The sequence below is a fragment of the Puma concolor genome, chromosome A2 (assembly GCF_028749965.1).
Source record: "Puma concolor isolate L17-30 chromosome A2, mPumCon1.1.hap2, whole genome shotgun sequence".
Lineage (NCBI taxonomy): Eukaryota > Metazoa > Chordata > Mammalia > Carnivora > Felidae > Puma > Puma concolor.
The window spans coordinates 4,701,209-4,713,713 of NC_141668.1; the positions used below are offsets into that span (position 1 = coordinate 4,701,209).

The window sequence follows — 12,505 nt, forward strand, 5'->3', positions numbered from 1 at the left end:
AAGGAAATGAGGAAGGAGACCCAGGAAAGGGATCCAGTAAATTCAGGGATGTCACCTCCGGATGAGCCTGGGAGCTTCAGAAAAGACAAGCCACTGTGTGCCCACACGTGCCCCGGGCTCCTACCACAAAATCACAGGGGAAGAGCCGTTACGGAATCTCCCAATGTGATGAAAAGGGTAAGACTGTCTTGGGTCCAAATCATCCTGACTCCGCCATTTTCTAGTTGGGCGACCCTTCCTTCTCTGCCCCTCAGTGTGCTAACCTGTTAGAAGTAATAGGACCTACTGCACAAGACAACCGTGGAAAATGACGCGAGGCTGATGTGAAACAGCAGGTGCAGAAGATGTACATGGCCCCATGCACCTGTGGGCACAGGGCACGTCCCTCACTTCCTGTGACCTCTAGTTATAAAGGCAAGTCCAGTGCCAGTTCAACAAAGGGCAGGATGACTCAGTGGCAATAGAACCCCACAGACCAAGGTTCAAATATGGATTCTGACAACATACCCAACTGTGACGTCTTTGTTTCTTTGTCTGTGAAACGACCCTGCATCAGAATCACTTGTAGAGCGGCATTAGTCTGCTCTGGCTGCCATAAAAGAATACCACAAACAAGGTGGTTTAAATGTCAGAAACTGGCCTCTTCTCCAAGAAAAGAGCAAACAGCAGACGATGCTGGTGCTGCAGGAGCTTCCGAGAGGCTTTGGCGGCAGCATCTGGGGCTGTGGTCATGCTCACGGTGATGGTTGTAGCCAAGGCCAAGGCCACACAGCTCACAGAGGCAAGGCGGAGGGCAAGAAGGGGATCCCCGCCACCAAGCGGGGCCACCTGGTCAAGGACAGGAAGATCAAGTCCCTGGAGGAGATCTTCTCTTCTCCCTGCCCATCAGGGAATCTGAGATCATTGATCTGTCCCTCAAAGACGAGGTTTCAGAGATTACGCCTGTGCAAAAGCAGACCCAGGCTGGCCACAGGACCAGGTTCAGGGCACTTGTTGCCATCAGAGATGACCATGGATATGTTGGATATGTCGGTCTGGGTGTTAAGTGCTCCGAGGAGGTAGCCACTGCCGTCCGTGGGGCCATCACCCTGACTAAGCTGCCCACTGTCCAGTATGGTGAGGCTACTGGGGTAACCGGACCAGCAAGCCTCACATTGTGCCACCAAAGGTGACCGGCCACTGTGACTCTGCACTGGTGTGCCTCATCCCTGCCCCCAGAGGCACTGGCATCATCTCAGCCCCTGTGCCCAAGAAGCTACTGACAATGGCCGGTGCTGACGACAGCTGCCCCTCGGCCAGGGACTGCACCCCACCTGGGGCAACTTCACCAAGGCCACTTTGATGCCATTTCCAAGGTGTATGGCTATCTCACCTCCGACCTCTGGGGAGAGACCAAGTTCCCCAAGTCTCCCTATCAGGAATTCACTGTCTTGTAAGACCCACACCAGACTCCAGCCACCACACAGTTTTGTACAAGAAAAATAAAGTAAATTAAAGCCTGTTTAAAGAAAAGCAGTAATTGATTTTCTCACAGTCCTGGAGGCTCAGAGTCCCAGATCAAGGTGCCGGCTGATTTGGTTTCTGGGGAGAGCTCTCCTCCTGGTGTATAGACAGCCACCCTGTGGCCTCCTGTGGACACTAATCCTATCAGATCAGGGCTCCACCTTTTTATCTCATTTATCCTTGACTGCTTCTGTAAAGGCCCCATCTGCAAACAGTCACAACCTGGGGGGTTAGGGCTTCAACATACGAATTTGGAAGGAACACAATTCAATCCACAGCAAGCACTTATTAAAAATAGAGATTGCGGGGCCCCATCCCGGGCCTACAGAATCCAAGCCCCTGGAGGTGGAACGCCAGAAGGTGAATTTTTAACAAGTTTTCTCCACCTGACCCCCCTTCGCGTCCCTGCCAGGTCACCACATGCACAGTTTCATTTTCAGAACGGCTGGGCACGTTGTAGGTGGGCTGGGACTGCCTTGTCCCCTCCGATGGCAGGGGAGCCCTTTGTGAGGACTGAATTGCTGAAGGGTCCCTTGTAAGACCCCAGTGTACCAGCAGCAGGTGTATGATGGGGCATCTTCTCTGTCCCCTCTTCTAACCTGGGCCTCCTCGGCTGCTGCAGGGGGAGCCTCTGTGGGCTTGAGAGTAAGTCACCAGGAGGTTTTAGAGACCTTGTAGTTTCAGAAGAGAAACATGGGAAGAAATAAAAAAGCAAGAGCAGTTTAGAGAGCCAGCTCCCAGACAGCAGAAGGCACCTCCAGCCTGCCTCGTGCAGACACCCATCACCCTATGACTGCCAAGACTCTGCCAGACGTCCTCAATTTTTTCTTTTAATCATTTTGGTCAGACTGTAGAAATTCATCCTATAGGATGAACAGGGTCCAATAGGCCCTTTGTACAGGTGAGGAAACAGACGGAGAGATCTAGGAATTCTAGTTTAAAATTAATTTGGGGGGCTCCTGGGTGGCTCAGTTGGTTAAGTGTCTCTCGATCTCGGCTCAGGTCATGATCTTGTGGTTCGTGGGTTCAAGCCCGCGTCGGACTCTATGCTGATAGAGCAGAACCTGCTTGGGATTCTCTCTCTCTCTCTCTCTCTCTCTCTCGTTCTCACTCTCAGAATGAATAAACTTTTAAAAATTTTTTAATAAAAATAAAATAAATTTGGGTCTTCGGCAACAAAATTCAGGCTGAACAAATACGAGAGGGGTATTTCCAGAATGGAAATACATAGAGAATTCCAGGACTCTTAGTCAATTACATGTTTTGTGAGTTGAGTAAACTGAGCACCTCTGGTCTAACAGGCCTGAAGCGACTGCATGGTCGGAGGGTCCGGGGGTGGGGGTGGCTGCCTGGAGCACAAGGCACTTCTCACGGCGGCCAGTCTGATGCAGAATCTCGGGGCCAGTGGACTGTGTGGGTAGAAGGAACGTGGCCTGGGGGGTGGGATGGGGTGCAAGGAAAGAGGGGGAAGGATCAGAAGGAGAGCCTCATCTAGAGGTTTTAAAAACTGCCCTTGGCAATTACAGAATCCCACCAGGCACCTAGTAGAATGGCACAATCCGGAACAGTGAGGCACCAGACGCTGGGAGCATGCAGGGCAACGGCGATCGCGGCCATTCTGTGTTGGTGGGGGTGCGACACATGACAGTTCAGTGGTTTCCCACAAACCCAAAGGTGCTCATCACGCAGTCCCGGAATCACGCTCCGCACCATGTTGGGTCACCGCCGCTGCCTGAGGCTCAGCTGATGCCTGTGGAGACGTGAGCCCTCCACAGCCTGAGACTCAGACAGCCTGGCCTCACAGAGAGTGGGACCAAGGCTGTGTCACTGCTGCCTGCAGAGCGGGGTCCTCACCTAAAACACAGGCCCGGCCAGCTGATTTCCACAGTCCCCTCTCCCTGTCGCCTCCAGGATCTCCAGCCCCCAGCCAGGCTGAGCAGGGGTGCACAGGTCTGCAGCCTGGAGCGGACCCCACCCAGGATCCCACCCGGGGGACGCGCACGCGCATGCGGACCCCTCTGGGAGTTAAACTGCCTAAGAGGTGAACACCAGAAGTGGTCTAGGAGAAGGAAGATCTTTAAGGAGATATTCTAAGGAAATGCCTAGTATGAGGTTCCTCAAAAGATTAAAAATAGAACGACCCTACGACCCAGCAATTGCACTACTAGGCATTTATCCACAGGATACAGGTGTGCTGTTTCAAAGGACACACGCACCCCCATGTTTCTAGCAGCACTATCGACAAGAGCCAAAGTATGGAAAGAGCCCAAATGTCCATCAATGGATGATGAATGGATAGAGAAGATGTGTGTACATACGATGGAATACTACTCAGTGATCAAGAAGAATGAAATCTTACCATTTGCCACAACGTGGATGGAACTAGAATGTATTATGCTAAGTGAAATCAGTCAGAGAAAGACAGATACATGATTTCACTTATATGGAATTTAAGAAACAAAAACAGATGAACACAGGAGAAGAGAAGGAAAAATAAAAGAAGATAAAAACAGAGAGGGAGGCAAACCATAAGAGACCCTTAAATACAGAGAACAGACTGAGGGTTGCTGCAGGGGATGGGGTTGGGGGATGGGCTAAACGGGTGACGAGCACTGAGGAGGACACATGTTGGGATGAGCACTGGGTGTCATATATAAGGGATGAATCTCTGGCTTCTACTCCTGAAACCAGTATTATGCTGTATGTTAACTAACCTGAATTTAAATAAATGTAAAAAGTGCCTAGAAAGGCTTTTCCACCACCCCCCCCCCCACACACACACACATACACCCCACACACAAAATGGTGTTTGGAGATTAAGAAAAGGGGGTAACATAAGCTGAAGTTACATTTTTTTAATGTTTATTTATTTTCGAGAGACAGAGTGCGAGTTGGGGAGGGGCAGAGAGAGAGGGAGGCACAGAATTCGAAGCAGGTTCCAAACACAGAGCCTGACGCGGGGCTCGAACTCATGAACTATGAGATCATGACCTGAGCCGAAGTCAGACGCTTAACCGACTGAGCCACCCAAGGGCCCCCAATAAGCTGAACTGATAAAGAAAATCCACAGTGACACTCGCTCCCCCACTTCGGCCAGCCTCCTGCCGGCAGGGAGCGAGCCTGGCTCTGGAGCTGCCTCCTCCTTCGTCCCCAGAGACCCCTGCTCGGGGCGGGGCCCTCGGCTCGTGCTGGCTTCCATCACTGGCTGACTCACAGATGGCGAACTGCCCCCTCCCCCAGCAAGACCAGCCTCCCCCCCGGGGCCCCAGGCCCACCCTCAGTTACTGCCTGTGCCAGGCAGCCCGGCTGAGTTTACCAGACCGTATAGTGGATGCAATTTTCAGTCAACGTGCTCCGTCACAAAGATATTTTTCACTAAGTGACAATATATTTCAGTCAAGGGGTGGTCACCGATTTAGTATATTAGTGCTATGGATCTAAATCAGTTGCTGCGTGTCTGGGCGAGGCGGTGATATGTCAGACTCAATAGGTGCTATATCTGGTTCGGCGGGTGATATATGGGAGTCAGCTTGATGAATCTGGTTTAGCAGGTGATCTATTTCCATTTCCAGCCAGTAATTATGCTTTAATGTGTGATATATCCTTTTCTGGATGAGGTGTATTAAATCCCCGATAACTGTGTATTTATTTCACCGCGTTATGTATGCACACAGCCATTAATATACATTTCAATGTTTAATGCATCCACTCTGCCAGGCCATATATCCTTGACTCTTTCTGAAGTTTGGAACTGAATGGCACCTCATAAAACGCCACTTCATTAAGAATCAACAGGAATAACCCAACCAGAAAAATTTTTTATTGATGAAGGTTGAACAGAGAGATATCAAGTTCACTTCTCACTCCTCACAGGGGAACGAGACAATGAAATCTTTATTGGAAAATTCTGTGTGTCAGGAACGCACTCCATCTTGTCGGGGGCAGCGCGGCTGGGAAAATATACTGCCTGATGTGCGTAACCGCCGCAGGAAGGAGCCCTAACCAAACGCCATCTCAGCAGTTTCTGCACCTTTGTGTCAAATGGCTTTGACGTTTTCATTCCTGGGTGGCTTCTTTCTGTTGGTATGCCTCACGCCCCAGCCCCTCTGGGAGGCCTGGAGCTCTCGTGGTGCTGGGACGTCCAACATACACCCCTCGCCCATCACAGGCCGGGTCCCCAGAAGCCGATGCTGCAGGGGCATCTAGGCCAGGGGCACCTGCGAGGCACACACACCTGTGCAGGTGGGTACCAGAGCTCCACAGGGGCCGGGGCAGCCCCACAGGGGTCCCAGAACACCGCAGTGCTGCACAGCCATCAGACGGGGGGCCCACGGGCCAGGCCCCCACACCCTGGTGGTCGGAGGTGTGCCATCTAGGAAGAATGTGAGCCTGGGCGGCCAGACAACTCTGCCCCCAAGACAAGTCCTGGGGGGCCTGCCAGCATCTGGGGCAGCTGGTCCCCTCCTTGAAGGGGGATGGGGTGGCCATCTCCATGCCCCCCTACAAAGTACACAGAACACATGCCATCTGTCCTTCTGAGGAGGCTCTCTCCAGGAACTTCTCCAGCAGTCCCACTTCTTGGACCTTCATCGTCTATAAAGAATGCTACGAATACTCTCCTAGGGGGTAGGATTTAGGTCAAGGTCAAGCAGACTCGTGGTGGGTGAGGCAGGTTTAAGCACCCCTCCTCCCCTGCCTGAGCATTTTCCCATGATGCCATGTAGCTTTTTTTTAATGTTTATTTAGTTGTTTGTTTATTTATGTATTTATTTAAAGAGGGAGAGAGAGAGAGAACAGAAGAGGGGCAGAGGAAGAGAGAGAGAATCCCAAGCAGGCTCCACTCTGTCAGCACAGAGCCCAACACAGGGCTCGAGCCCACAAACTCTGAGATTATGAACTAAGCCGAAACCAAGAGTTAGATGCTCAACCAACTGAGGCGCCCAGGCGTCCCTATGTACTTTTAGAATTATAATCTATAAGAGCTGAACAATGTCTCAACCATGCTAAATCAGATAAGCTAGATGGTGCTGGGATTACAATCAATTCCAAACCATCTCGACGACGTTTATTTTGTGCTCACTCAAATCCCACTGAGGGTCTGGAGTCCGTGCAGGCAGCTGGCCCCGATGGACGGCTCACTCAGGCGCAGTGTGCCCTCCCCTGCCCCGAGTGTGATGCTGGGGCCACTGCAGAAGGGCGAGAGCATGTGGAGAACCACATGGCGGCTTTTACCTGCTCCCCGAGTGACACGTGCCACTTCTGCTCCCAGACCAATGGCAGTCAGTCACTGCCATGGGGCTGATAAACATTTTCCGTGTATCCAGGAAGGGAGGAAGCTCACAGGAAATACCGTGAGCCCTGACAGTAGGTAACGTATATTGGATTTACCGAAAGTGAATTGTTCACCCTCATGGCTGACCTTTCTTTTAAAAGCCAGACTTCTAAGAGTCAAAGTCCCCAGGCCCTGTAGGCGCTCTCAGTTACTTAAATCGTTGATCTCAAACACAGCTGATCATCAGAGGCCCCGGGAGTGAAACACAGAAGGTAGTGGGTGGGGCATAGGAATCAGCATTTTGAAAGGTTCAGGTGATTCTGTTAACCAGCCAGGTTGGGGTTCGTGGCTTACGTCACAGGTTATTCTCAAGGCAATGGTGACTGATGCTCCTGATTTGCAATGATCTGTGACAGGGGTTCCCAAACTCAGGGCTTTGGGACCTTGCTGAGAACGTGGGAAATTATTACAAGGGACCCACAAATCTGTACTAACCAAGCACTGGTTGAACACCGAATAAATAGTACTGATTGTGCATACAATTTGGGGAAAATGTGATGCTATTATGATTTATAAAATACAGATGCACTATATACATTCCCAAAGGCTGTATATATTTCTGATTTTATGAGTTGTCTCAAGATAAACTATATCAGTTAGAGTACCAGGAGGAAATGAATAGCATACTCAAAGGGCATGATTGAAGAAGAGTTTAATGAAAAGACAATTAATTCAGGGAAATCAAAAGTGTAGGTTGGAGTTATTTCTTCACTAAATGTTTTGTGGATTTCAATGTGGCACCACCTGGGTCTGTGCTGGAAAGGCTTAACATTAACTTTCACTTCTTTCATAGTAGAGATGTGTTGGTTTCTGTTTATCCCTTTTGTCAGTTTTGGTGAGTTATTCTGGGAACTCGTTTGTTTCATGAATCTGTATTCAAGTGTGTTGGCGTTAAGTTTCTTTCACTGTTAAGTAGAACATTAGCTATACTTTGTACATTCTCTTTATCAGGTTGTAGAAACCCTTCTATTAATAGTCACTGGAAGTTCTTGTCAGAAACAGGTGCTGGATTTTGTCAAATGTTCTTTCTGCATCTGTTGAGATCATCATATGGCTTTTTGTTTGTAATTTGTAAATATGATGGATTATGCCAAGTTTTGAATGTCAGATCAACCTCACGTTCCTGGGATAAATCCCTCTTGGCCACAATGCATTATATACTTATTTATATATTTATAAATATATATATTTCAAGTTGCTAAAATTTTGTTAAGAATATGTGCATCCATAGGGCACCTGGGCAACTCAGTCAGTTAAGCATCTGACTCTTGATCTCAGCTCAGGTCAGGATCTCACGGTTCGTGGGTTTGAGCCCCATGTCAAGCCCTGCACTGACACCATGGAGCTTGCTGGGGATTCTCTCTCTCCCTCTCTCCCCCCCCTCTCTTTCTCTCTCTTTCCCTCCCCCATTCCTGCTCTCTGTCCCTCTCTCAAAATAAATAAATATTTGAAACAAAAAAAGAATATGTGCATCCAAGTTCTTGATACATATTGGCCTGTGGTTTTATTGTCTTGTATTGTCTTTCTAGTGCAGGTATCACTGCAACACTGGCCTTAGAGAATGAATTGGAAAGTATTCTCTCCTCTTCAGTTTTCTGGAAGTTTCTGTAGAACTGGTATTATGTCTTCCTTAAATTTGGGTAGATTTCACTAATACAGCTATAGTTTTCTTTATGTGAAGGCTTTTAATTATACAAATCCATTTTTTTCATAGATGTAGGAACATGAAACACACCTGCTCCCTCCTGCATGGGCTCGACAGGCTGGCTTTCAAGGAATTTGTTCCTTTTATCTAAGTGGTAGAATTTTTTGGCATAAATTGTTCATAATATGCTCTTATCCCTTTAACGTGTGCCGAACCTGTTGGATTTTTGTCTCACTCCTGATGTCAGCATGCTGGACCTCACCTTGTCATTTCCCACCGGTCTTGTTAGCGACTTATCGGTGTGGTTGATCTTCCCTGAGAACCAACTTTTGGTGTCATCGGTTTTTTCTATTGTTTATCTACCATCCAGTTCATTGATTTCTGTTCTTATCTTTATTGTCCTCTTTCTTCTGCTTAATCCAAGTTTCATTTGCTCTTTGTTCGCTAGTTCGTGTGCGAGGGAAGACCACTGATGAAAATGTGACTCTTCCTTACACCGAAAACACTGCCCTGTTTGCTGCTTGCACAGGGTTCGTTCATGTCACCGCAATGTGTACCACAGCAGAATGAATAACCCCACCCTGCAGGGTAACGAAGTCTGCTTTAAGATCAAATGGAACAGGTCTGAACTCTACCCCACGCGGCCTCCACCTTAAATCTAGATTACCTGCAGATCCTCTTAAATGTGTGCTACAGGAAACCCTATGTTAGAATATGTTTGTCACAGGGGCGCCTGGGTGGCGCAGTCGGTTAAGCGTCTGACTTCAGCCAGGTCACGATCTCGCGGTCCGTGAGTTCGAGCCCCGCGTCAGGCTCTGGGCTGATGGCTCAGAGCCTGGAGCCTGTTTCCGATTCTGTGTCTCCCTCTCTCTCTGCCCCCTCCCCCATTCATGCTCTGTCTCTCTCTGTCCCAAAAAAATAAATAAACGTTGAAAAAAAAATTTTTTTTAAAAAAAGAATATGTTTGTCACAGAAAACCGTGCTTACTCTCTTCAAGTCGTGAACAATGTTTGCCACAGAAAACTGAATGCAGTTACCAGCCCGTTACAATTAACGCGGTAACTCTGACCTGGCCATTCTCTTACGAGCAAAATTGCCTCTGAATACACAGAATAAATTGTCTTGCTAGCTTGCAAAATATCTCAGACTACACATCTAGATCTTTCTTCAGCCAACCGAATTTAACCTTAAAGTGGAAGTTTGAGCGCTCGTTCCAGAACAGAATGGGAAATCTCATTCCTGACGGCATGTACCTCGCAAACAGGCACCCAGGAAAATGTCTCAATCAGATGGTGACATCAGTCCTCCGCTCCTTAGGTGGTTTCGATTCAGCTTCAGAATCCTCTGAGGTCCATGCGTGTGCACGGGCAGGGGGGCACAATGCTTTGGCTGTGGTAGCACCCCTCCCCGCGTGCCCAGCACCCCTGCCAAGGCCCTCCTGTTCTCTTGGTGTCCAGGCTCTGCTGGAATTCTCCATGCTGCACCCGGGGGCTCCTATCACGCTGCTTGCCTGATGAGAAGACTGAAAATCTTCTTTGAGAAGCTTTGGTGCCAAGAAACCACAAAAGGCTTTCTCTTTGCCGTGAAATTTGATGTTATCAAGAGCTACGGGCAATAGGAGATCAGGCAGGCTTTGCTAGCCCCAAGAGGGCAAGGGGGTCACAGGAGAGACAGACTTGCCCTCATCTGTGCTCTGTGGGCACATTTGAGCTTTGAGAAGGCACAGCGCCACCTCCTTCTCCAACACCACCGTCTTGATGACGTCATCACCACGTGTTCGTGCTGTCACACGAACCTTCTCTCCTATTCCTCCTTCCTTTCTCTGGGCCTTTCTCCTTCACCCACCACCAGTCTTCAGCACCAGCATCATACGTGTCTTCCCAGCAAAGCCCACAGACTATAAATCTAAAGGAAGCTGTACGTGTATTTCTCTACACCTTTCATTTTTAGGGAGCATCAGAAACCGGAAGTCATCGAGCATTTCCAAAGAGCCAGGCACTGTTGGGTGTGCCAACTCATTTAGTTCTCAAATAAGTAGATGCTATTATTACCTGACATGACAGGTGAAGAAACAGGCACAGAGGAGGTGAAGTAACTTGCCAGAGATCTCTTGAGTAGTAAGAAAAGACCTGGAACCAGATCCTGGTCCTGTTCCAGAACCTGCACTCTTAGTCCCTACACTGTGGATTATATATTTTCAGTCATTTAGTATATGTTATCATTATACATAGTTGTTGAAAATACTATGTTATAGACCACATTCTTACACTATACACAAAAATAAACTCAAAACGGACTAAAGACCTAAATGTGAGACAGGAAATCATAAAAATCCTTGAGGAGAGCACAGGCAGTAATTTCTCTGACATTGGCCGTGGCAACTTTTTCTAAATATGTCTCCGGAGGCAAGGGAAATAAAAGCAAAAATAAACTATTGGGACTACATCAAAATAAAAACTTTCTGCACAGTGAAGGAAACAACCAACAAAACTAAAGGACAGCCTATGGAATGGGAGAAGATATTTACAAATGACATATCTGATAAAGGGCTAGTATCCAAAATATCTAAAGAACTGATACAACTCAACACGGGGAAACAAATAATCCAATTAACAAATGGACAGAAGACATGAACAGACATTTCTCCAAAGAAGACATCCAGATGGCCAACAGACCCATGAAAACATGCTCAACATCCCTGATGATCAGGGAAATACAAATCAAAACCACCATGACATATCATCTTACATCTGTCAGAATGGCTAAAATCAAAAACACAAGCAACAACAGGTGTTGGCCGTTGGCGAGGATGTGGACAAAAAGAAACTTTCTTGCACTGCTGGTGGGAACCGAACCGGTGCCACTGAAAAACAGTACGGAGGTTCCTCAAGAAGTTAAAAACGGAACTACACTATCAGCTAGCAATCGCACTATGAGCTATTTACCCAAAAAATATGAAAACATTCATTCAAAGGGGTACAGGCACCCCTATGTTTATTGCAGCATTATTTGCAATAGCCAAGATGTGGAAGCCGCCCAAGCGTCCACCCACAGATGAATGGATGAGGAAGATGTGGGGTATACATACAATGGACTATTACTCAGCCATAAAAAACAATGAAATCTTGCCATTTGCAACATGGATGGAGCTAGAGAGTATAATGCTGAGTGAAATAAGTCAGTCAGAGAAAGACAAATACCATATGATTTCATATGTGGAATTTCAGAAACCAAACACATGAGCAGAGGGAAGAAAAGAGAGAGGGAAAGAGGCAAACTAGAGAACGGAACCTTAACTATAGAGAACTTACCAGAAGGGAGGTGGGTGGGGGGATTAAGGATGCACGTGTGATGAGCACCAGGTGATGTGTGAAACTGTTGAACCACTATATTGTACACCTGAAACTAATACTACACTGTATGTTAACTAACTGGAATTTACATAAAAACTTGCTTCAAAAGAAAACTCTATAACGGTAAAAAGATATAGAGGGACACATGGATGGCTGCCTCATCTGCCATGACTTTCCATGGGAAACTCTACTGTAACGTGTGGGTTTCCAGGAACACACCTGCCACGGGAAGCAGGAACTGTGTTTGTCCTACCACCAAGCTGCAGGACGGGACCAGCCAGAGGTCTCCACGACGTTGGATTTCTTGTTACGGCGACAGGCCGTAGCAACACGGGGTTGTCCGAACAGCCTCATGTCTGCTGGCACAGCACGTGGCCATGGAAACAGAGTAACCAAGGCAAAGTCACGGTGGGGCTGATGTTCAAAGTTCAAAGGTCACCCGCCCTGCGTGTCGTCATGCCAGCCTCATAAGGTCAGTGCTGCTCACAGTGTGTCAGACGGGCTCAGCACCCGGCCAGCAACATCCTGACGGGAACAGGTGACGGTGGGTTTTGGAGAAAAAGCAACAGCAAGGAAAGGAATGGGAGCCAGGCCACGCCGGGGCTGGGGAGCCAACGTGGGGCCCGCTGTGGACACGTCACAGTAGCTACGAGCAAAACAGGCCAGAAACTC

General features: G+C 48.2%; 1 pseudogene; it reads left to right on the forward strand.

Moving 5' to 3' along the window:
- The first annotated feature begins 672 nt into the window (after positions 1-672).
- Positions 673-1,436, forward strand: LOC112866519 (small ribosomal subunit protein uS5 pseudogene; annotated as a pseudogene).
- Positions 1,437-12,505: the final 11,069 nt, after the last annotated feature.